General features: G+C 37.5%; 1 pseudogene; it reads right to left on the bottom strand.

Annotated features, from left to right (window-relative positions):
* The window catches only part of LOC144455345 (glycogenin-1-like), a 36,399-nt pseudogene that overhangs the window by 1,859 nt on the left and 8,286 nt on the right, over nucleotides 1-26,254 (bottom strand).

Below are 26,254 nucleotides of genomic sequence, written 5' to 3'. Positions count from 1 at the left end.
TCAAATGAATTCAATTTCAGCCAATGTCATGGTATATTAGAACATTGGGGTGAGTGAGATTTACAGAATCTGCCAGATTGGACAGACTCTTAAGCAATCTAATCATGTGTATTGCTAATATAACTGGTCCAGATGTTAAGAATCTGAGTCCCTTAAAAAGGACAGATAGATATTATATATAGAAAGACTGTGGAAGGGATCTAGGATTGCCCAAACAGTCTAGGGTACCTGGAGGAGGGGGTCTGAGAAGGATCAAGATGAGAGTGGCCATTAAGTTGGGGTTCCTGTGAGGTAACAGAATGCCAGGGACCTGGACCATGTGACCAAGGGAGAATGGAGTCCAAATAGGATTAAAGGTGGGAAGTGGCTGGGGGTAGTGGGAAGTGCCATAGGGAGGTAAGGCAATGGAGGGGAGGCTAGGTTAAGGGTAACAGAGAATTGGGAGATTGCGCATAGGAGATAATGAAAGGCCAGTTGTAAGATTATAGCCTCAGAAGAACTAGAGATTTGAACATGTGGGAAAATCCAGGAATTTTCCTTTTTGGAATCCATATCCCAAAGACATAATCTTTATCTTTTAGGAGTTCAGATCCCATCTCACCAGATCCTGTATCATTTTCTTATTGATCCTATTTACAGCCTATTGCTTTTGTCCTGTAACTGACTTCTTAGTCTCTGTCTATAAACTTAGTTCAGAATTCCATGACTTGTGATGGGTTAAATTCAGAAATCCAGTTTTTTTGCTAACTACTGTTCTATTCCTGCCTCAAGGAATTCTGGTAACCTTGGAAGATGTGGTCTGCCACAGGGGAGTTGGCCCTAATATATTTATAACACCTTCAATCCTTCATTGATGGCTGGTTTGCTGTCCAAGTAACTCTGGGCCATTATCTTGGGCCTTACAACTGGACTCAATCAATAACCTTCTTAATCACCAAAAGGAGAAAAGGAGGGTTGTTCCTAGCCCCCCAATTTCCAACCAATTATGGTGTTAGCCGCACTTCAGATATATAACTGATTATGTTGCCCTTAAGCACATGATGTCACCTATCCTGTAAATTTTTTTCTGCTGTAGTTGCCAAAAACCTCCAAAAGGGAAGCTGTCCTTTTCCTTGGCATCTTTGACTTTAGAATGAGGCAGCCATTGAACCATATTACTCTCAGGTTATTATTCTTGGTAATAGAATGTTATCTTGCTTAGTGAAATGTGCCTTAGTTTACATTTTTCTTAAATGTAACTTTCAACAATATTTAATACTAATGAGTTTTTTTTTCTTAATGTGTTAAAATGTTAGAGAAATTACTTATTACCTACCTACCTTGGAAATTATGGACAGAACACATCTCAGCAATGTTGGAGAGTCTCATTCATGAAGAAACAGAAGGTCAAATCAGCAACAAGCTTTTATTAAGCACTTACCATGTGCCAGGAAGGGTGCCAAGAACTGGAGATACAAAAGCAAAAAACAGTCCCTGTTTTTAAGGAGGTTAGTCTCATCCAGCCTAAAGACACTGGAATTAGTATTGGAGAAGGAAGAGGGGGGCAGAATTTCAGGTGAGATTTGAAAAAAGCCAAAAGGGAGAAGAGGCAGGGATGAGAAAGAGAAGAATTCCTTTTTTCTTTTTTGGGGGGAGGGGATAGGAAGAGGGGGCAAGCAGGGAAGCAGTCAGAGTGAAGTGACTTGCCCAGGGTCACACAGCTAATAAATGTCAAGTATCCCAGACCAGACTTGAACTCAGGTCATTCTGACTCTAAGGCTGGTGCTGTATCCACTACACCACCTAGCTGCCCCAGGAGAAGAATTCCAACCAATGAGAACACATGGAGTAGGTAAATGAAATCTCTTGTGAAAGCAACAGCAAGGAGGTCAGCATCACTGAATTGCCAAGCATAAGGGAGGAAGCAAGGTAGAATAAGACAGGAAAGATAGGAAGAGGCTGTGTTATGAAAGGTTGTAAAAGCAAATAGCATTTCATATTTTCTCTCAGAGGTAATACAGAGTCACTGGAACTTGGGGGAAATCATCTTATCTGTGCTTTAGGAAGATATTTTGATAGTTAAATTTAGTATGGACTAGAGTGAAGAGAGTACTGAGGCTGGGAGAACAACCAGCAGACTAGTATAATAGTCCAGGTTGAGCTGATAAGGGCCTACCTTGGTGCTGGTGGTACCTTGAGGAGAGAAGGAAGAGTATTCTAGATGTGTGATGAAAGTACAATTTACAAGACATAACTAGCAATTAAATATGGGGCAGCAGTGGGAGTCAGAGTCAGGCATTAAGATTGATAGCTAGCTACCGGAAACGTTGCTTTCTGCTGGAATAGAAGAAAAAACAACACAGGCCATAAATAGAAATGATTCAGATTCTCTCTACACCTGTTGCTGGATCTAGGGATCTTGTATTATGTGCATCATGAGCTCAACCCCTTTCTGGACTCAATGGCACCTCAAGGGAAATTTCTGTATAGTCTGGCATTCCTTCTCCTCACTGTGTCTGTTGCACTGTAATACACAGCAGTATCCTCAGTATTAACGGAATTCATCTGTAGATATAACATGCTGTTGCCATCATCTCTGGGGATGCTGATTGGACCTTTCACAGAGTCTGCATAACATGTCCTACTTCCACCAGTGCTAATTCTTGCAACCCATTGCAACCCCATCCCTGGAGCCTGGAAGACCCAGTTCATCTAGTAGCTACTGAAGGTAAATACAGAAACATTGCAGGAGAGATGCAAAGAACCCCCAGGCTGTCTCACATCACTTCTAGACTCCACCAGCCGCACATCACACTGGACATCTGCAATACACAGACATTGTATTAAAGTCAATAATCACATTAAGTCACCCCTTCACATTGTCCCTCCCTCTCCATAAAAATACCCTGGAAAACAATCAACAGGACAATCCAGTTCAGCTTAAATTTCATGGTGAGTTTCTAGGTTAGTCCTCTGTGTGGAAGGACACACAGAGCTTCATCTTGTCTCCCAGAGATACAGGCACAGGTTTGGGACTGCTTTTCATCCCAGTAGGGTTTGACCCCATTTGCATGTCTTGCTTTATTCAAAGAGAAGAAGAACATCTTCTTACTCCCAGGGAGAAGTCTCTTTCCTGAACTTCAAAGAGAAAGTTCTCTTAGAGCTGCTTCCAAAGCACTGGGGAATGTTGGTGACTCTGAGGCTCCCAGAGCTGATGGTTTTGACTTAGTATCAATCACACCACTTCACCTCAGTAACTCTAAACAGTTGGGCTGAGACTAGTAGTAGTAGTACTAGGCCTTTATGTGTTCCTGATAAACTTGTCAATCTCAGTCTCATTTTTGATTGTCAAAGCTTCTCAACCATCTTACTTTTCCAATGATCAACAGATTGAATCCGTTCTATGAATCACTTTCTTCTCAGGGTCTCTTGTCTAGATTCTTGGCATCTATGCTGTTTTCTGAGTCTTCTTTTTCTTTCTCCTTACCTAAAATTACATTTCATTTAAATTATTTATCCACAATCCCAGTTATATTCCCCCATTACCTTGCTAGAGGCAGCTTAGATTTTTATTTCACTCATCTAAAGTAACAGTGTACATTAAGAAAATTGCAAGTCTCCTCCAAGAAACACCTTGGCAGCAGAAGGACATACCCTGTTTAATAGGAGACAGAAACTTTTTTCCCCTGTGACATCATCCTAATAGTCTGATTTAGGGTGCCACTATGGTTCAGATATCTAGGAGATGATTTTCATGTTTCAACTACCATTCTCATTACCCAGAATATCGAATTACACTGCCACCTACTGCAAATTTAATTGTATACTCAGCCGCATTTTTTCATTTTCACTTCCACTTTCACTTTTTTTTTAGAAGAAGGATTTGTAATTTCAGAGATATTGTAGAGATCATCAGTATTTTGAAGGATTCAATTCCATGGGGGAAAAAAGCCACTAATTCCTCTCTTGGTCACCATTATAGCATGGAATCTTTGTCACAAAGCAGGAGGGGTCTCAGCCATGCCTTTTGTTTTCTCTCACCTGCTATTATGATCACATTTGAAGTGATTCCTTCTTATTCCATTGTTTACTAAATTAAGGATGATTTATAATATAACTCTAAGTTGTGAATGGAGTTCAATGGCTATAGAAGAGAAAAGTTCAGAATAGTCCTCTTCAAGTGCTGAGTTCATAAATCATTGTTTCACACATGCTAGTATAAGGGTCTCAGATTTTAGACTTTTCCCATTTCAGACATAAGATGATCACCCTATGTGTCCTATTCACAGATAGCAAAGGTTGCAAAACTTGAGAGTGTCCCATTCACTGTTTGTAAGGAAATTTAAAGAAATGTTTATTTTATTTTTACTCCCTCAGTTGAGATGAACAATTTTAATCAGCCTGAGAATACAGTACTTGGTCATATGATGAATGCAACTGATACTACATGGGCAAGGTCTAGATTAGCCATGTCCCTTGGGTTGATATAAAAAAGCAATCTAGCCAGCTGTAACCAGAGGGAGAGTCAGCTCTGCTGCCCAAAGCTGAGCTAAGGAAAAATGTTGGCCAGGGGATACAATTGTAAGACCAGTCCAGCAAAGATACTGTTCCAGAAAGAGAAATGTGGAAGTTTCAAAATAAGAAAAAGGAAATCAAAGTCTTAAAGTGGTGGAGACTTGAGCTGGCTTCACCATGTGTATTCTTCAAGTGTATCTTTCAACTCGCATGTTCTATGCATGTACACATTCTTCACCCTGACTGTGTGTGTTTGTGGAAAAGTGTCCCTCATGTTTATAGTTACAAAATTCATACTATAACTTTTGTCTTTTCTTTGAACTAATTGTGTCAACTGGTTTGGGCCCATGAGAGTGGACTTACAAACTACTTGGGGTACCTCATGAATATCTGACTTGTGAAAGTGACTAGGAGGAGTAGGCTAAGACAGGGATGCTACATTGGAAATCACAAATTTATTCCTGATATCAGGGACAAAAGTCCTTACATTTCCTTCAACAAGAAGATAAAGAAATTTGCATCAAAATCTGATCAGACATTCTTAGTCATGTGACCAACAAGATGAAGGAATCTCTATCTTCTCCAGTCCTCATAACCTCTCAAATGTTTGCAATATAACAATAACGCATGAGAAGTAAAAGCAATTTCAGCTATCAACATCATCTAAAGGCTAAGCACTCTAACAAGGCAGCAAATTGATGAACTAACAGCAGAAAAGGTTTATAATTCCTAATCCTCAACATGTTCCCTCAGAATTCCCGCTCATACCAGCTCCTAAATCCTTGGAGGGGTGGCAGAACGTGACCCATAGGCTTACAACATCACTAATTTCTTCCCACTCCAAGGTGTGCAGCAGAGGTGGAGATACCGAAAATGGAATTTTTTCTCTCTTTCAAAGAGTATGGCAGCATGCTGTGCTACTAGAAAGCTAGGGAACAGAGAGAACTTGAATAGGAAGCCAAATGTATAGGACTCCATCAGGTTTAAAGCAAAAGGTCCTGACATCCAGTCGATACCATTCATTTTCTCCCTTCACAAGTCACATGGGCAAAGCCTGAGGCCACTGAAATGTGAATCCCTGTAGTACAGGAAGAGGCAGAGTTCTGATATCTAGACATCAGGGAATTTACCATCAAAGCAGAAGAAGTTAGAAGGGGATAGATAGATAGATAGATAGACAGATAGATAGATAGATACATAGATACATAGATACATAGATAGATAGATAGATGTTCACTGGGAATGGGAAGAAACCAAGGACCTTGAAAACTTTGTGAGCATAGTTCTTCATCTGTTATTGTAACTGGTCTCCTTGTGCTGGGTGTTGTTGAGTTCCCTGTCTAACTCATTCTCCACATGGCCTGTCTGAATGAGGTTTATGTCTTGTCTCACACTCCTTTTTCTCACTGGGTCTCTTGCACAGTAACACAGGGCTGTGTCCTCAGCTTTAAGGGAATTCATTTGCAAGTGCAGCATGCTGTTGCTGTGGTCTCTAGAGATGGTGAATCGCCCTTTCACAGAGGCTGCATAGTGTGTGGCTCCTCCATTACCATAAATATCTGCCACCCACTCCAGCCCCTTCCCTGGAGCCTGGCGGTCCCAGTGCGTGCCATAGCTGCTAAAAGTGAATCCAGAAGCTTTGCAGGAAAGGATAAGAGATCCTCCAGGCTGTCTCACATCACCCCCAGACTCTACCAGCCGAACATCACAATGAACACCTGCAAAGAAAGAGTCATTGAAGAAAACAGTAACACAAATACAACAGTTCAAAGAATGTTTCCTTAGTCAAAACACAAAACTGCCTTGTAAAATAGTCAGAATGAAAATTCCATTCAGTCCCAAACCCATTGTTCAGGCTCTAAATTGTCAGTCCTTAGGACAGAAAGGCCACAGAGATGAAAAGCTCCTCCCCCAAAGCTGCAGACACAGGTTTTTGCTGGTTTTCATCCCTAGAGTGAGGAGCCCAATTTGCATGTCTTTCTCTGTTTAGTGTGAGGAAGAGCAACTGCCATCCCAGTGGGATGAGTCCCCTTCCTGAGCTGCAGAGAAGTTTCTCTCAGAATTGGTTCTAAAACCCCGAGGGAGGTTGGTGACACTGAGAATCCAATGTACTCTCAATTCCAAGGGAATGCTCATTAGGCTTTTCTATGTGTCTGATATTTTCCCAGTTTATCTCAGTGCCATTTCAGAATAAGAAGGCACCCCAAGCATTTGTCATTCTTCAGCAGAGATTGAATCTACCTTAGGAATCTTTTGGGAGGTTTTTGGCAGAGGGAGGAGGGGGGAGGATTTCAGAGTCTACTCCTAAGCACTTCTGCCTGCTTATTCTTTCTGGAACTGGATTTCATGTGGATTATATAGCCCCAATCCCATTCATTGTCCCTTACATTCAGTATGCTCTATTGGCATGAGGGAGGTGATTGTTAAGTTTTCAGTGTGAACTTTAATACTTCAGAAATCAGCAGACACTGAAAATCAGGGCTTCACTTTAATTTCTTTCTTGATTGTTTAGACTTAAGAAAGGAAGAGAGAAAATGTTAATAATGTAAATTAAATTTAAAAGTGCATTATGTTTACATTTTTCCCTTAGAGAACTGGTTGTTTAAAACTTAACAACACACTCGGACTCATATCCCTGTTTGAACTGGAGGAATGGAGGCACAAAACAGACAGGGCATAATAAAGCCCACTGAATTTCTTGGATCCTCCAATATTCCCCATGTTTTGTGTCTTAGAAGGACTCTCTGTGTTTGTTGAGACAGTGACACCAGATCCTCTGAAAAATGTGTGAGTATCTGGAAACAGGTATAAACTGAGCCTCAGACTGCAGAGACCTGTTTTCCAGGTCGGATTTTTTTTAAAAATTGTTTAATTTCCAACATTTTGACTATAATATTTGTTGTTGTGTCATGGAGCTGTTGGCTTCTATGTGTTCCATTCTAATTTTAAAGGTGTTTAATTATTATGCCAGGTTTTCTAACTCTTTCTCCAAACTGTTCATTCTCTTCCTAATTCTTTATCCATACTTTTCATCTCTTTTCCATGTTTTCCTTTAGCACTCTCCTGTCATTGATTAAAACAATGTTAAACTATTTTTAAAAAACTCATACTTTCTTCCAAGAAGTCTAGTTGAATTTTTGGCCTGAGATATGTTTCTCTTTGAATCTTTGAGGCTTTACCTCAAACAGTGAATTTGAATCATTTTCTTCTGGATTTGTATCTTGAATAAGTCTTGAACATAATGACTTTTTTTGTGAGACTGTTTTTTGTTTGCTCTTTCTTCAAGCTTATCTTATGATTTTGCACTTGATGATATGATCTGGCTGGACTTTTTGGGTATTTGAGGAAATTAAGTGTTGTCTTATTCCAGAGACTAAGATTGCAAGCTTTCAGTGCTGCCCAAATAGTCTGATGCAGGGTAAAGTGTGATTGCTGCCCTACACCTTTTTTTCTGAGCTCTCTGTAAGTTTCTGACCTAGCTTGGGGTCTGAACAACAGAAGACATCTGCTGGACTCAGCAGCATTCAGTCAGGTAGGAAATCATCACCCATTTGCTATGGAATTTCTGTCCTAGATTTTCCCCACAAACCTCGTAGCCAGACAGCTGCTGATCACTTCGGAATCTGCTCCTCCTTGGTACAGTCCAGGACCTTCAGGGGAAGAGGAAGATGAGGAATGGTAAATGTGGAGTAGTTAGGGAGGCCAGTTCCACTGTTCAGTTTAGCTAGGATTTGTGACCTGGAACCGGTTAGTGGGTGACAAATTTGCCAGTTGCCACTGTGAGAAATGGCCTAAAGTGCAGTTTCCTTAGGCCTAAGCCCTGAGTTGAGTTTCACCTGTAGACCTGAAAGTTTGGTAAAAGAAGGAAATAAGTTAGGTCATACATGATTACATAGTTTATTCCCTTTTAGCTAGCGAATCATGTCCACATGGAAGCCAGACATGATTCAGAGGGAGTGGGGAATGCTGATGAATCAGGATTGGAAGGAGGTGTTTTAGCAGAGGGTGAGCTCCTGGAATTACCCCCAGTCTCAGAAGTTTTCTCCAACAGTCCCAAAATGAACAGCTTCCCAATTTCTCAAAACCTCCAGAATCTGCTAAGATGTATCTAACTTTTCACTGTAAATCTAGGCTGGTCAGGCCTACACCTTCAAGGAAAGGAGTTTTACAGTTTGTTGTTTCCCTAGCTGCAGCCCTTAGAAGTCTCTGGCTGCATTTAAAATCTTATAAGGTACAGATACAGAGATAAACACCGACAGACAAACTGGGACAAATACAATACAGTGACATAGTGACACAGTGCACACTTACTGGCAGAGAGAGAGGGAATTAGAGGCTTGTTAGAGAACCCCTAACACGAATTATCTATTATTATTATTCTTCTGAGGAAAGGGGGCTGGGGAATTTGCAAGGATTCAAGACCTGGTAGTGTAACTGGATCTTGCTAGCCTTCCTCAGAGTGCTCCTGAGATTGCAGATTTAAAGGGGCAAGTCCCAATAAAGTTAAGTTTGAGGATCTGAGTCCCTGTCAGGACCATAGCCTTTAAGGGAAAAGGGGAGGGAAGGGGGATTATTCAGAGCCTGGGAAAGAGTGCTGAAGCAGCTTTGTGAGCCTTAAGGGAAGAGGCTTCTGCCTTTCCTTCTCCCTTAGCCATCTCAGCATCCCAATGATGAAAATATTTCCATGCCTGGCTAGATGTTTTGTTGGCCTTTAAACTTAATTTGGTTTTAAGATAAAGTAACTTTGACCAGTCATAAAAACCTCATATTGTGACCAACATAATTTGGGATTACCTTTAGTTAACTGATATCAGCGCTAGCAGTACTAGTGATCACCAGATTGGCAATACCTTGACATATAAGAGGCAGTGGTCTTGTTAGCCAGATTTTTAGTTTTAGTTCTGAGTGACCTATAGCCAATTTGCCGACTTTCTGAACCTCAACTGGATCCCCGACCCCAGAGCTACCTTAAATGGAATTGTCTTTCAACCAAACTAGTGGGAGGTCCATGGAAGCTAGAAATAGGAGAGATTTACCCAACCCCGTCAAGGTTACGACTCCAGGAAAAATGGATCCTGAGGTGCCTGAGACACTAACACATTGCCAGGGTGGGCTGGAGCTTTCTCCCACTCCTTCAGTTTCAATCCAATGTCACAGCACCATTACTGTCGACCTGAAAGTTTGGTTAAAGAAGGCAAAAAAGTTAGGTGATACATGATTATATAGTTTATTCCCTTTTAGCTAGAGAATCATGTCGACATGGAAGCCAGAACGTGATTCAGACTCTGAGATTAAGCAAAATGAGAAAGGTTTTATATAGTTTAGAGTGATCAGACTCAGGATGTCTGTGTTACAAAAAATACAGCCTCCATACTTTTTTTTTAACATATAGCATGGGAAAGGAATTTCCCTAATTGAATAGGTTGTAAATATAATAAACCAGGAAAATGTCAAACTGTCAATAGAAACTCAAGATGAGAAAAGTCCCATTATTCAAGAGATAATCTGGTCCCAGACATCCTGGGCTTAGTGATAATGAACAGGAAGAATGTTGATCAGTTCTATCTGGTCCTGGAATTTGCTGACACAGGAAGGGGTGTTTTTAGTTCACTCAGAGAGAAAAGGATTAATTGAGGTTTTTGGCCCTTATTGGGGCTCAATTGATCTTAAAGGATTATCACACCTTTCTCAAAAAATACATGTCAGCACAGGCAGTTCCCAGTTGTTCCAGCGTCCTGGCATATGCATAAGTGTAGTTCCCAAAACTGGGTATGTTTACTTCTATTGTGTATTAGCTGCCTCGTTTAGATTGTAAGCTTTGAGTACCCAGCCAACGGGGGAAAGGTAAGAGAGTGGGAGGGGGCACACGTTAGGGCTATAAAACTTTGCTTCTCATAGCCAGCACACATACTCCCTTGCTGGCACCATCTTAAGCAACATTGGGTGTGTCCTTTCTCATGAGAAAGCAATAAACACCTTTCTGCTTTCAAGGTATCTAAGTCTTTGTTTTTATTTTTGTAAGTAGTTTCTGTCCCACACACCACCAGTCTCTTTTGAGTTGTCCTGATATGAATTTGAGACCTTAGGTTGCCTGCAGCATGGCCTATTTCTGTGGATTAGAGGGCTCTACAAATGGTGCTCAAGGCCAAATGCAGTCCCAAGACCAAAAGATCTTTCTGTCTTTTTCTCTATGGTGAAGTGAGATGAACAAAAGACTCACTGTGATTTAGTCATGCACTCGTTGTTCTCCTTCTGTTCCTCCTCCTCCTCTTCATATCATGTTAAAATAATGAGCTTTTTTTAAGAATAGGTATTTTAAAATTTAAAATCTGTGGGATACAGCTAACTCAGTGATCAGAGGAAATTTTATATCTGCCAATGCTTACATCAACGAAATAGAGAAAGAGCAGACTAATGAATTGGCTATGCAATTAAAAAGAATTATAAGAAGAATGAAAATAAAAATCCCCAATTAAATACTAAATTGGAAATCCTAAAACTGAAGGTGAGATTAATAAAGTTGAAGGTAAAAACAATCATTGAATTAATAAATGAAACAAAGAGTTGATTTCATGAAAAAAACAAAAATAGATAAATCATTAGTTAACTTTGATTTAAAAGAGAGAGAAAAAAATCAGTATAAAAAAAATTTTAAGGACTTATTTTCTATAGTTAATTTTTGTCCTTTTTCTAAGCTATTGAGTCTCTCTTGCATACCTTTGAATTCTTTTCCCAATTTTTCTTCCACCTCTCATTTTTGACTTTTAAAATCCTTCTTGAGCCCTTCCAGGATGGCTTTTTGGGCTTGAGACCAGTTCATATTCCCCTTTGAGGTTTCAGATGTGGGTATTTTGACAATGTTGTCCTCTTCTGAATTTGTGCCTTGATCTTCTCTTTCCCCAAAATAAGAACCTATGGTCATTTTCCATTTCTGCCTATTTCCTGGTTCAGGGTGTGCGCCTATTTCCTGACTTTAAAAAAAAATTGATTTTCAATAATTCTAATTTGGTGTTTAGTTGAGGATTTTTAATTTGTTCTTTTTCTAGTTTTTTTAGTTGTATACCCAATTCATTAATCTCTTTTTCTATTTTATTTATGTACGCATTTAGAGATATAAAACTTCCCCTAAGAACTACTTTCACTGCAGTCCATAGGTTTTGGTATGTTGTCTCATTGTTGTCATTCTCTTGAATGAAATTATTGATTCTTTCTATGATTTTAATAATCAAATGATTCTGCTCCAGCCTTTTACCTTTACCCTGTAGGAGTCACTCTTTTTCAAATGCGTTTCCTGTAAACAACATATTGCAGGACTATGGTCTTTAATCAATTCTACAATCTGTTTCTGTTTCATGGGAGAGTTCATCCCATTCACATTCACAGTTATGACTACTATCTGTGTCTTTTTCTCCATCCTTTTCCCCCCATTTATGCTTTTCTTTCTCCTTTTTCCTTTCTCCCTTCACTAGTGTTTTGCTTTTAACCATGGCCTCCTTCAGTCCCTTCCCCCTTTTATTATCCCTTTCCCTTTTCTTCCCCTTTAGTCTTACTGCTGCTTCCCTCCCTTCCTTCCTGCCTCCCTTTTCTTTCCCCCTCCCTTTTTTTCCCCTTTTCCCTCCCACTGCCTATAGGGCAAGTTAGATTTCTATACCTAACTGATTATATTATGCCCTTCTTGAGCCAAATCTGATGAGAGTAAGGTTCAAATAATGCTCCCCCCCCACTTCTTTCCCTCTGCTGTAATAGGATTTTGTGTCTTTTCCTGTAATGTAATTTACCCTTGTTTGCCTCCTCCTTTCTCAGTACCTTTTCTAAGATCAGATTGATCCACTTATTTGGATCCATTCAACCCATCTGATTAGATTTTTTTTATCATTACATCAAAGTCAACTAATAGCCACCCTCTTAATGTATACTCCTTTAACAAGGTGTAATAACAATACAGTTCTCAAGGATTGCAAGTCTCATATTCCCTTGTAGGGGTTTAAACAGTCACCCCCCATTAACAACATATTGTATCCTTCTGTCCCATTTACCTTTTTAAGTCCTTCTTGAGTCCTGTACTTGAAGAACAAATTTTTGGTTGAGCTCTAGTCTTTTTATCAGGAAAGTTTGGAAGTCTCCTATTTTGTTGAATATCCACCTCCTCCCTTGAAAAATGGTGCTCATTTTTGCTGGGTAATTGATCCTTGGCTGCATTCCAAGCTCCTTTGACTTACGGAATAGCATGTTCCATGCCCTGCGGTCTTCTAATGTAGAAGCTGCAAGGTCCTGTGTAATCCTGACTGTGGTTCCATGATGTTTAAATTGTTTCTTTCTGGCTGCTTGCAGCACCTTCTCTTTCATGTGGTAATTTTGGAATGCTGCTATTATATTTCTTGGCATTGTCAATTTGGAATCTCTTTCAGGTGGTGATCAGTGGATTCTTTCTATGGTTATTTTCCCTTCTGGTTCTAGGACTTCCGGTGCAGTTTTCCTTTATGATTTCCTGAAAGATACTGTCCAGGCTCTTTCCTTCATCATGATTTTCAGGTAGTCCAATAATTTTTAAATTGTCTCTCCTGAGTCGATTTTCCAGGTCGGTTGTTTTACTGATGAGGTATTTTACATTTTCATCTATTTTTTCATTTTTTTGTTTCTGTTTCACTGACTCTTGCTCTCTCATAGAGACATTAGTTTCCATTTGTTCAATTCTAGTTTTTAACAGATTTTCTTCTGTTAGTTTTTGTACTTCCTTCTTCAAGTGGCCAATTGTGTTTTTTAAGGACTTGTTTTGTTCAGTATACTCCTCTGTTAGTTTTTGTACTTCCTTCTTCAACAGGTGTTGTGCACAACTAGTTCACTTGGCTATAGAGCCTACCTAGGGCCTAGGATTTCCCAATCACCTGATGAATCAAGACCAGCTTGATTTTTTATCTCAAATGCGCATTGATGAGGGGGAAGACAAGATGGAAGCAACTCCATTTATTTTTAGCAGAGCACTTACTTATGTAGTACTATAAGAGGAACTCTTTCTCAAGTTACAATGACGTATAGCCCATGTCGAACTCAAGGACAGTGCATGCACTTCCTGTGCATTTATCTGACTCCAATCCCAGAATAGACTGCTAATGACTATACAATAAGTAGGGGAGTTAAAGATTGTTACAGATCCATACAATACAGCACCGAACAAGGCGACCTTTTCTCAAAGATCAGCACAAGAGGGGCCTTCACCCATCAGTGAGACCTGTTGAACAGCCTATGGCCCTCTATATCCTTATAGATCCCTAACAAACAGGCCAATTGTTTTTTAGGACTTGTTTTCTTCATCATGCTAGTTTGCTTCAATTGCCAATTTTTTTAGGGACTTGTTTTCTTCAGTGTATTTTTTTTCCAATTGGCCAATTGTATTTTTGAAGGACTCTTTTAACTCCCTCATTTGATTATTAAAATCATAGAAAGAATCAATAATTTCATTCAAGAGAATGACAACAATGAGACAACATACCAAAACTTACGGACTGCAGTGAAAGCAGTTCTTAGGGGAAGTTTGATGTCTCTAAATGCTTACATAAATAAAATAGAAAAAGAAGAGATCAATGAATTAGGCATACAACTAAAAGAACTAGAAACTATGGAAGTCGAATCGCTATCACTTATTTTTACCTTCTGTTGAGTTTTCTTTCATATTTCTAATGCTTCCTCCTATTGGTTTTAATTTTTACTTACAACTTCACTATTGTGAAAATATGTTTAATGGGTATGTAAATATAAAGCTTATATCAGATTGTGTGCCATCTTGGGGAGGGTGGGGGGAAGAAGGGGGAGAAAAATTATCAACTCAAAAGCATATGTAAGTGATTCTTGATAAATCACAATGAAAAAAAATAAGAAAGAAAAGTGGTGAGCTCTCTTGCTGGAGTGACAGGGGTCAGTTACTCAAGGTTCTTTCCCTGCTCACCCAAGCCTTCACCTTGAATGTCTGGCTCTTGCTGGTCCAGGCCTTGCATAGGGATGTTTTCATGCTGATAGATGTCTGTCAGCCCGGAGCTTTGCCTTCTGGAGTTCTGCTTCCCAAAGTTGTGTTGAGTTGCTAGTTGATTTTGCTGCTGGAGAACTCCATCACCCATGATGGTCTTCCAAGCTGGTGTCTACTAGTTCCCCTGACTGTACTCAGGCTCTTGGGGTCTCCTGGTGTTGTTACTTGGCTGCTCCAACAATCTCGGTCTCAGGATCTCCCCCTGGTATGCTGAGGTGGGGCTTGCCACTGGCTTGCTGGGAAGCCTCCAGAACTGTACTGTTCTACCTCCTCCAGAGCAAAAGGGGCCTTTCCAATTAATCAGCCAAGCTTCCTGGGGTACAAGGTTCTGTGCCCTGTGTTTTTGCTGGCTCAGGTTTTTTCCTGGGTCAATATTTTCTAGGCTTTCACAGGTCATTGAGGGAGGATAAGAGCCACTTACTTCTTACTCCATCATTTTGGCTCCCAGAAGCAGAACTGGAACGCAAACCTTTAAAAAACAAAGTTAAAGATTGCTTTCACATGTAATTGGAGGAAAAAAAATTTAAAAAAGGTATGCTTGTATGATTTACATTTCAAAGATAACAGATTGTAGTAATTGAGCAAAAAACTGAAAAAAATCTAGGAGACTGTTACCTTAAAAATCTTTTTATCCCTGCTTCTATTTTACCTTTATTTCAGCTGTGAAAAAATGATATTTCTTAGTAATCACTATCTTGGAAATGCAGAGGTCCCTATGCCCCTTTCTTTCAAAGTTCAGTCCTTTTTCAGAAGGACATTAAGATGTCATCTAACTGGGTCTATTTCTGTTCATTATGTTGCCTAGACAGGTCTGGGGGAATATTGATGTTTTTTTCCCATTGTCAAGACAGGTGATACAGAAATTTATGTCTTTGACCAGGATTAAGTGATTTGTGTCACATACTGAAAGACCTTCATTTTAATAATGCCCACCTCCCAGAATTTATTGGCATCCATAGACAGCACCTACTCTTCAAAGGGCATATAAGGCTGTACCCCAAAAATGCAATTCAAGCCAGTAAAAGACTGGAGTAGAATATATTATGCTTCAGCTAAATTTAAAAAGCAGGGCTAGCAATTCTTTTATCAGACAAAGGAAAAGCAAAAACAAATCTTAACTTGTCTCTTTATTAGAGATGATTCTGTTTCAAATTGGGGTTCATTTTGGGGGTTTCACAACAAATGGTGCTGTTTACTCAGATTTTGGACTGGGATTTGAAGTTGTCATTCAACAGCACTGGGTCTGAGCACCCGCAGACTTTCCTCCTGAAGTCCCAACCCTGAAGAGCACATGAATCTTGTCCCCCAAATCCCTGTTCCTTATCTATTGGACTTCCTGTTTTTAGGTTGCAGTCCATTTTTCTCTCTAAGCTAACTCTGGAGGTCAAGGCCACATATGAAGGACTTCTCTGAAGGTTATCCTCTATAACTAGCTAGTCAAGGCAGAGTCAATTGGCACATGATAACTGAGATTTTTGACAGGTAAATTGTATTATGATCTGAATTGGTTGAAGGATCTTAAAAACAAATTAATCCTAAAAAAAAAAATTAAGAATATTAGATTCATGTGCACTTTGTCTTGTCAAGCTGTTTCTGTCTCTGTGTGTGTTTGTAAAATGTTTCATGATTGTGGTTAAAGATTTAAAATGCACCCAGAAAAACTAAGGACCTTCTAAGGTGTGCCATTAGAGAAAGAACATTGGGAAAGAGCTCCCCCCTTAGCCTTTCACTGGGAGATGAAGACTCTTTTTGACGAGTCCCAACCCTGGCCAAGTTGGGATACCAGAATAAAGTTAGAAAACGAGTAATTTAATCAAAAAGCAGGGAGAGATTCTCCCAAAAGTTAGTTGAAGACAGTATCAGTTAATAGGTAGCTTTTAGACTGATAAGACCTGTCTTCGCAATGTGTTTAGAACTGCAAAAATAAGGGGGTTTTTTTTGTGTTTTTTAAGCATTAACATTATAAAGCTGTTTGTGAAGGGCGTCTGGAAGAAATACAATTCTCTTGAAGTGTAAATTGTTAGGCATGAACTTCCTCCAGATTCTAACAGAGTGAGGAGAAGCAGGACAAAAAGTGATATATATATATATATATGTGTGTGTATAATATTACATATGTATTATATATATATACTATATACACACATATATATATTACATATATATTATATATGTTGCACATATATAATATACATTACACATACTATATACGTGTTATATAATATATATGTTATACATATATATATATGAATTTGGAATGTAAAGGACAGTGGAGGTAGAGTGAGTAATGGGTTTGAAAGATTAGGAAAGATTAGAAAGATTATGGCAGGTAGGAAAAACTATTAGTTTGGGAACAGATAGGGGTGGGGTTGTCCACAGCAAGTCCATGTTCCTTAAGCTCCCCCATCCTTGGATAGTTGTTCTGGGTACCTTTGTGTCAGCTTCTTATGGTTTAATCATGTTGAAGGGGGATAGGAAATTTGATTTTGTTTTAAGTAAAAGGATGGAAAATGAACATTTTTAGATTGATTTGAAAACCAAGAGAGAAAGTTGCCTTTCAGGATTAACCTGTAGGAAGATCTTATTACATCTAACCTTACAGAAATATTGACTATGGTAAAGATATTTGTTGGTGTGATTTGTAATTACATTAAATCTTAAAATGTTTCTCTGTACTATTCTGCCTGGGGGAAATGATGACACCCTGACAGCACTGATTCAAATTCATCATCTCTGCCTGGGCCAAACCTTTTAGGATTAAGGAAAATGTAGTTAGTTTTCCACAGTATGACTACTATGGAAGTGTTTTGCATGACTGCATAAGTAAAACCTATATCGAGTTGCTTGCCCTCTCAATGAGGATAGGTGGGGAGGAGGGAAGGAAGAAAATTTGGAACCCAAAGTTTTAAAAACAAATTTAAAAAGATTTTCTTTCCATGCACTGGGAAATGTACAGGCAATGGGGTATAGAAATCTATTCTGCCCTACAGGAAAATACAAGAAGAAGGGGATAATAGAAGGGGGGTATATAAAAGGGAGGGCAGATTAGAGGAAGGGCATTCAGAATGCACACTGTCTTGGACCTGGGGGAGGGATGAGAAGGGGAGAAAATTTGGAACTCAAAGTTATGTGGAAATGAATGTTGAAAACTAAAAATAAATAAATTAATGAATCTTAAAAAAATACAGAATGTAATCTAAATGAGTCTATTCCTGCTCATTACCTTGCCTACAAAGGTTTGGGAGAATGCAGATTCCTCCTATTGTCAAGACAGGTGATATGGAAACTGATGCCTGTTTGACCAGAACTGAGTGATCTTTGTCACATACTGAAAGACCCTCATTTTAATATGGCCCACCTCTCAGAGTTGATTGGCATCCCTTGGGAACATCTACCCTTCAAAGGGCACATAAGGCTGCACCCCAAAAATCTGATTCGAGCCAGTTCTAAACTGCCTCCTTTAGGGGGCCCAGTTTTAGAGTGAATTCCCATTCAATGCATGTCAAGCCAGCTTGCAAAATTAAACTGTGGAGACATGCACCCCAATTTTATTTGTCTCTTTTTTTAGGGATGATTTTCTTTCAAATTGGGGTTCTTTTGGTGGGGATTTACTCACCCTTGTCCACGTGTTCCTCCTCAACCCTCTTCTGTTTCTTGAATTTCCCCACATCAGTTTCCCTTCCTCCAGGCAACGGAAAAGAAGGATATAGAAAAGTGTGTAATAATCTCTGGCCATATGCCAGGCTTTATAATAAACATGCTCCCTCCCCTGGAATCCTTTTTACTAACCTATCACATTAGAATAAAGAATAACCTTTCAGTATTATATCTAGCTCAAAGGTCTCAATCCCAAGTTGCAGTATAAGAGGTCCATTTTTCATCTTGGAATTCCTATCTTTGGATGCTTCAGCTGTTATTCTAAGTACTCTCCCTGTGCTCTGTGCCCTTGAGTTCCCCCTCTAAGTCATTCTCCACGTGGCCTGTCTGAATGAGGAGGTTTATGTCTGGTCCCATACTTCTTTTTCTCACTGTGTCTCTTGCACAGTAATACATGGCTGTGTCCTCAGCTTTAAGGGAATTCATTTGCAGGTGCAGCACACTGTTGCTGTTGTCCCTGGAGATGGTGAATCGGCCTTTCACAGAATCTGCATAGTATGTGGTTCCTCCATTACTATAAATATATGCAAGCCACTCCAGCCCCTTCCCTGGAACCTGGTGGACCCACTGCATGCCATAGCTGCTAAAAACTAATCCCGAAGCTTTTCAGGAAAGGCTAAGAGATCCTCCAAGCTGTCTCACATCACCCCCAGACTCCCCAGCTGAACATCACAATGGACACCTGCAAACAAAGTCATTGAAGACAATAGTCACACAAATACAGCACTTCAAAGAGTGTATCCTTGGTCAAAAAACAAACAAAAGACAAAACTACCTTGTAAAAGAGTCAGAATGAAAATTCCATTCAGTCCAAAACCCATTGTTCAGGCTCTATAATGTCAATCCTTAGGAGACAATGGCTCCTCTCCCAGAGCTACAGACACAGGTTTTTGCTGGTTTTCATCCTTAGAGGGAGGAGCCCGATTTTCATGTCTTCCTCTGTTTACTGTGAGGAAGAGCAACTGCCTCCCAGTGGGATGAGTCCCCTCCAGAGCTGCACAGAGAAGTTTCCCCCAGAATTAGTTCTAAAACCCTGAAGGAGGTTAGTAACACTGAGAATTCAAATGTCATTGGTAAGGACTCACTGTCTATCTTTCTCCATCACTCCAATCTACCTTCAATACCAAGGGATTGCTCATTAGGCTTTTCTATGTTGCTGTTATTTTCCCAGTTTATCTCAATGCCATTTCTAATTAGGAAAGCACTCTAAGCTTTTGCATTTTTTTTCTTCAGCAGATATTGGATCTACCTTGGGATGCTTTTTGTGGGATTTCTGAGCCTACTCCTGCCAATTCTGCTTGCTTATAGAGCTACTTTTTGTTCATTCCCTTTGTAATTGGATTCCATGTGGACTATGTACCCCCAAACCTATTCACCATCCCTTGTATGCAGGACATGCTTTGTTGGCATGAGACAGGTCATTGTGAAGTTTTCAATGTGAGCACTTTTACTTCAGAAATCAGCAGACACTCCAAATCAGGGCTTGACTTTAATTGATTTTTTACATTGTTTAGACAAAAAAAGGATAAAGAAGAATGTTAATAAACTTAAAAGTGCATAGTGCATTCATTTTTCTTCCCTGGAGAGTTAGGGTTAAAAAACTTACCATGACAACCATGCTTACGTCCCTCTGAGCTGGAGGAATTGAAGCACAAAATGCTCAGGCATGAGAAAGCCCCCTGAGTCTCCAGGATGCTCGAAAAAGTCCCATGTTTTGTTTCTCAGGACTCATTGTGTGCGGTTACACAGTGACACCATATCCCCTAGGAAATACATATGTCTTCTATAGTATCTGGGGAAAGGGTACAGCCTGAGCCTCAGATTACAGAGAACTCCATCCCAGAGCAACCAAGTCTGCTGCCACCTACTGTATACAGTGATGTCAGCCGAGACAACATTTTTCTGTCTTATGTCCATTTTGCATTAATTCTTTACTTACTGGAGAAAAAGTAAGTCTCACCAGGGACCATTAGAATGCTGGCTTGTATTTTTACACAAGTTATCCTCCAATCAGCATCTGAGATTGTCGAATTTTGTATATTGTAAAGCATGACCTGGCTTTTCATTTCTGTTTCTGTTTTTTTCCTTCCCTTACTACAGACCTTACATTTGAATTGTCCTGTCATTGCTACATATTTGGTAGGAAAAAGAACAATTCAAAGCATCTTATAGAATATAGTTAAATTTCTGTTCCTACAAAATATATCTTGGACTCTTAAGCCTGAAAAGGCTCTCTCACCCTCTGTTATCTTCAAGCTATCTTTCCAAATCTTTTCCTTTTCACTACCTTCCTTTAAGGCACTCCTCATCCCTCTGTAATCTATTTTCTGACCTTTTCACTCAGGTCTTCTAAAATTTTGTACTCAACTCTGTGTGTGTGTCTGAGTTTTCTTCCTTTATTTAAACAGTTCAGATGAAAATAAGGGACAAGGGTCAGGTGGTTTTTTTTATATAAATAGTTACTTGTACACCCTAATTATGTGACATAATTTTCTCTCATCTTTCTTTCCCTTTCTCTGTTGTGTGAATGTTCTTCTTCCCCTCTCCATTCTTCTCTTAGGATTATTAAGACATAACAGAACCACTCTCACCTTCTTTTAATTAGACTTCCTTCATAGGGACACAGCCTTCCCATATTTAAATGTAAGAAGTTTGTCCCTGGTTAGTCTTTATGTTTATGTTTATGACAAAAGGAGAAGGGGAGAGAGGGAGAGGAAAGAAGGTAGTAGGAATTCATACAGTGAGTATTATATTCCCAGAATTGTGTTAACTGCTTTTTAAAATCTCTTTTTATCCTAACTACAATCCTATAACAAATAAGGAAACCAAGGCAAACTAAAATTAACTCAATTACCCCAGAGTTACAAAGCTGATGTCTGTGGCCAGTTTTGAATTCAGATTTTCCTTATTTCAAGCCCAAAGTCTTACCCATTGTACCACTAGCTGTCTCTAGGAGATGGTTTCAAAGAAATGAAATTTTGCATTCATGTTTGCATTTTTGTTTCTCTTCATGTGATTTGACCTTCATTGTCTCTTCATGGCTCTGGTCTTTTTATCACAAATTCTTTAAAGACCTCCATTTAATTAAAGATCCATATTTTTTCCATTTAGGGTTTATTCAGTTTTGATGAGTAAGATGTTCTTGGCTGTAAATTTTAGTAATAGTTTATTCCAAGCTTTCCACTTTTTTATACAGGGGGCTGTTAAATTATCTGTGATCCTGACTTGAACTCCTCAGTACTTGAATTCTTTCTGGTTACTTGTATGATTTTTTCCCTTTTACTTGGAAGCTCTGGATTTTGGCTGTAATATTCCTGGCAGTTTTAATTTGGGGTTTTCTTTCAAGAGATCACCACTGTATTTTTTCTAATTCTATTTTGCCCTCTGGTTCTTTTTTATCATGTAGATTTTTTTAATTACTTTTCCTTTTTTTCTTCCCTCCCCACCCTAGAGATAGCTATCATTTACGCAAATAAATGTACGTACATAAAATTATTCTATACATCAGTACTTTCTCTAGATGCAGATGGCGTCTTTCTTCATATATTCTTTATAGCTATTTTGGGTATTTATAATAGACAAAATAACTTATTTCCTCAAAATTGTTCATAAAACAATACTGGTGTTTCTGTATACAACATTCTCTTCCTTCTGTTCATTTCACTCTTCATTATTTTATGCAAGTGTTTCCGTCTTTTTTCTAAAACCATCAAGCTAATAATGTCTTCCAGCACAACACTATTCCATCACAACCATATACCACAACTTCTTCAGCAGTTCCACAATTGATGTGTATCCTTGCAATTTCCAGTTCTTTGCAACTACAAAGAGAACTACTATAAACATTTTAGATGCATAAATTCTTTTTCTTTTCCCTAATTATCTTCAGAAATAGACCAAATAGAGGTATTGCTGGGTCAAGGATATAGGTAGCTTAATAATTCTTTGGGCATAAATCCAGATTACTCCCCAAAATGGTTGGATCAGTTCACAATTGCACCAAGAATGAATTAGCATCCCAATTTTTCTATATCCCCTCCAACATTTGTTGCTTTCCCCTTCTATCATTTTAGCCAGTTTCATAGGTGTAAAATGATATCTCAAGATAGTTTTAATTTTCATTTCTCTAATCAATGATGATTAGAGCAATTTTCCCATGATTGTAAGTTGTTTTGATTTCTTCTTCAGAAAATTATCTGTTCATATCCATTGACCATTTTGCAATTAAGAAATGACTCATATTCTGAAATATTAGACAAAGTTCTTCATATATTTTAAATGTGAGACCTTTATCTTACAAACTGTCTATAAAACATTTTCCCCAATTTTCTGTTTTTCTTCTGATCTTGGCTGCATATGTTCTATTTTTAAAAACACTTTTTAATTTAGTTTAATGTATTTAAAGTGAATAGTTTTCTTAAAGTTAAATTAAGTTATTGTAATGTAAAAATTAACATTCTTAATTTCATGTAAAATGAAATTATTAATTTTATGCCTAACTTTGCTCTCTGTCTCTTGTTTATTCATAAAAGTTCACCTATCGATAAGTCTGATAAGTAAAGGTTCCATGTCTTTCTAATTTTCTCATAAAATAACTTTTTATATCTACGTGATATATCCATTTTGACCTTATTTTGGTAAATGGTGTAAGATATTGTCTATGCCCAGTTTCTACCATTCTGCTTTCTAGTTTTCTCAAAAATTTTACCAAAATCTTATCCCCAAATCTTAAGACTTCATACATGTCAAATACAAAGTTATTATGCTTATTTCCTGCTGTAAAATAGATGCTTATTCTATTCTATGGATCCACTTTCAATTTCTTAACCAGTACCAGATAGTTTTTATAATTACTGCCTTATAATATAGTTTAAGATCTGATGCTGCTAAATTCCCTTCCTTTACATTTTTTGCATTATTTTCTTTGATATTCTTCACTTTTCCTTTTTCCAAATGAATTTTTTTTTTAATTCGGTAAGAATATTTTTGGCAATTTAATTTGGATGGCATTGAATATATAAATTAGTCCAGTTAAAAGTGTTATTTTTACTATATTGGCCATGCCTTCCCATGAAAATTAATATCTTTCCAATTATTTCAAACAGATTTTACTTGTATAATAAGTTTTTATTATTTTGTTTATATACTCATGAATCTGTTTTGACAGCTGTATTCTCAGGTGTTTTATACTCTCTAGAGTTGTTTTAAATGGGTTAGTTTTACTATCTCTTCCTACAGGGTTTTATTTGTTACATATTGGAGTGCTGATAATTTCTGTGGATTTACTTTATATCATACTAATTTGCTAAAATTATTCATTGTTTCAACTAACTTTTTAGTTGAGTCTTTGGGATTTTCTAACTACATCACCACATCTTCTGCAAAAAGAGATAACTTTATTACTTTATTACCTATTCTGATTCCTTCAATTTCTTTTTCTTCTCTTATTGCTATTGCTAGGATTTCAAGTACAATCTTGAATAATATTGACGACAGTGGGCAGTCTTGTTTCAAGAGTGATCTTACTAGGAAGGGTTATCATTTATCACTCTTACAAAATTGCTTACTGATAGTTTAAGATGAATTTTATTTATCAATTTAAGGAAAAATCAATTTGTACCAATTCTTTCAACTGTTTTTAATAAAAATGTGTGTTAAACTTTATCAAAGACTTTTCTGCATCTATTGATGAAGTCATGAATTGTTTACTTTTATTATTAACATAATCAATTATGTTAATAGCGTTCCTTACATTAAAAAAAAAATCCCTGAATTCCTGGTATAAATCCCACTTGATCATAATATGTAATCTTTGTGATATAATATTGTAAACTTTTAACTAGTATTTTATTTAGGATTATCGCATCCATATTCATAAATGAAATTGCTCTACAAAGTTTCTTTCTCTGTTTTTACTCTTCTTGGTTTAGGTATCAGTATCATGTCTGTTTCATAAAAGGAATTTGGTAAGATCTGTCCTTTACATATTATTCTAAAGAATTGATTTAATATTGGAATTAGTTGATCTTTAAAGGTTTGATAAAATTCACTTGTAAATCCATCTAGTCCCAGTGCTTTTCTCTTAGGAAGCTTATTTAGGGCCTGTTCAATTTCTTCTTCAAAAATAGGTCTATTTAGATATTCTACTCATTCTTCTGCTAATTGAGGCAATTTATATTTTTGTAAATATTCTTCCATTTCACTTAAATTGTTAGATTTATTGGCATGTAATTGGGCAAAATAACTCCTTACAATTGTTTTAAGTTCAGTTTAGTTGTATATTCACTCTTTTCATCTTTAATACTAGTGATTTGGTTTTCTTCTCCTTTTGAATCAAATTGACCAATTGTTTATTTACTGTGTTTTTTTTTCACAAAACCAACACCTAGTTTTATTTACTAATTGTATGGTTTTTTTTACTCTCAGTTTTATTTAACTCACCATTAATTTTTAGGATTTCCAATTCAATATTTAATTTTATGTTTTTTTTAAATTGCATCCCAAATTAATTAGTCTATTCTTTCTCTATTTGTTGATATAGGCATTTAAGATATATTTTCCTCTAATCACTGCTTTTACTCTATCCAGAGAATCATGTCTGGTCAGCACTTCTTGGCCTGGCTTCCAAAAACAACAGAGGTCCTTCAATTGTTCCTCATTCAGCATCTGGTATTCTTCAGACGGGGGAAAATCCTGGAAAGAAAAACACCAAAACCTGGAATGAAAAAAGAGGCACAAAACTCCACTGAAGAGAACTCCTTAAAAAGCCAATTAACCAAATAGAAATATATATATATGTGTACATATATGTGTGTGTGTGTGTGTGTGTGTATACATAAAATGTGTGTGTGTATATATATGTATACATATTATATATATGTAATATACATAATATGTGTGTGTATATATATGTATACATATTATATATGTATACATATATATAATATGTATATATATATATATATATATATATATACATACATACATACATACATTCAATGAAAACAAGATTTTTTTTTTAAATTGGCCAAATGGAAAAAAAATGTACTGAATTTGCTGAAAAAATAGGTCCTTAAAAAATAGAATTGGTTATATGGAAGAGGCAGCACAGGAGCTCAGTGGAGAAAATAATTCCAAAAAAAAATTAGGATTGGGCACGTGGAAGGTAATACCACCATGAAACATCAAGAAACAATAAAACACAACCAGGGTAATAAAAAAATAGGAAAATAATGTGAAATATCTCATCTGAAAAACAACTGACTTTTAAAATAGAGGAAAGAAAACTTAAGCTTTATTGTACTGCATTAAAGACATGATTAAAAGAAGAGCCTAGACATTATATTTCTAGAACCTATCAAGGAAAATTACCTTGATATCCGAGAGCCAGAGGTAAAATAGAAATTGAAAGAATCCACATTCACCTCCTCAAAGATATCACAAATGAAAATTTCAAAGATTGTTATAGCCAAATTCTAGAGGTACCAGGTCAAGAGAAAATATTGGAAGCAGCCAGAAAAAAAGGCAATTCAAATAATGTGGAGCCTCAGTTGGGATCACATCAGATTTAGCAGCTTCTACATTGAAGACTCAAAGGGGTTGGGATATGATATTCTAGAGGGCAAATGAGTTAGGATTGCAGGGAAGAATCACCTATCCAGCATAACTTCGGGGGAAATGGAATTTAACGAAATAGAGGACTTTCAAACATTCCTGGTCAAAAGACCAGAGTTGAATTAAAAAATTGATTTTCAAATATGATATGAGAGAAGCTTAAAAGGTAAATATGGAAGAAGAATCATAAGGAATTCAATTAAGGTTAAACTGTTCACATTCCAACATGGGAAAATGATACTTGTTACTCTGAACTTTATCATTCTTGATGAAGGGAAAGAAGTGTGAAAAATTTAAAGAAGTCTCTTTGTAATCAAGGCATCATTTCTCAAATAAACAATGAACTGGATCACATTTGTAAGAAGACAAATTGTTCCCCAATTGGTAAAAGGATAAAGATATGAACAGGCAGTCAGATTGGCTAATATTATAAAAAATAAAGGAAAATGAAAATGTTGTAGGGGATCT

This window comes from Phascolarctos cinereus, unplaced genomic scaffold (assembly GCF_003287225.1).
Source record: "Phascolarctos cinereus isolate Bilbo 61053 unplaced genomic scaffold, phaCin_HiC Scaffold_22;HRSCAF=505, whole genome shotgun sequence".
NCBI lineage: Eukaryota > Metazoa > Chordata > Mammalia > Diprotodontia > Phascolarctidae > Phascolarctos > Phascolarctos cinereus.
The sequence above is the reverse complement of the archived record's forward strand: the minus strand, read 5'-3'. Positions and strand labels throughout refer to the sequence as shown.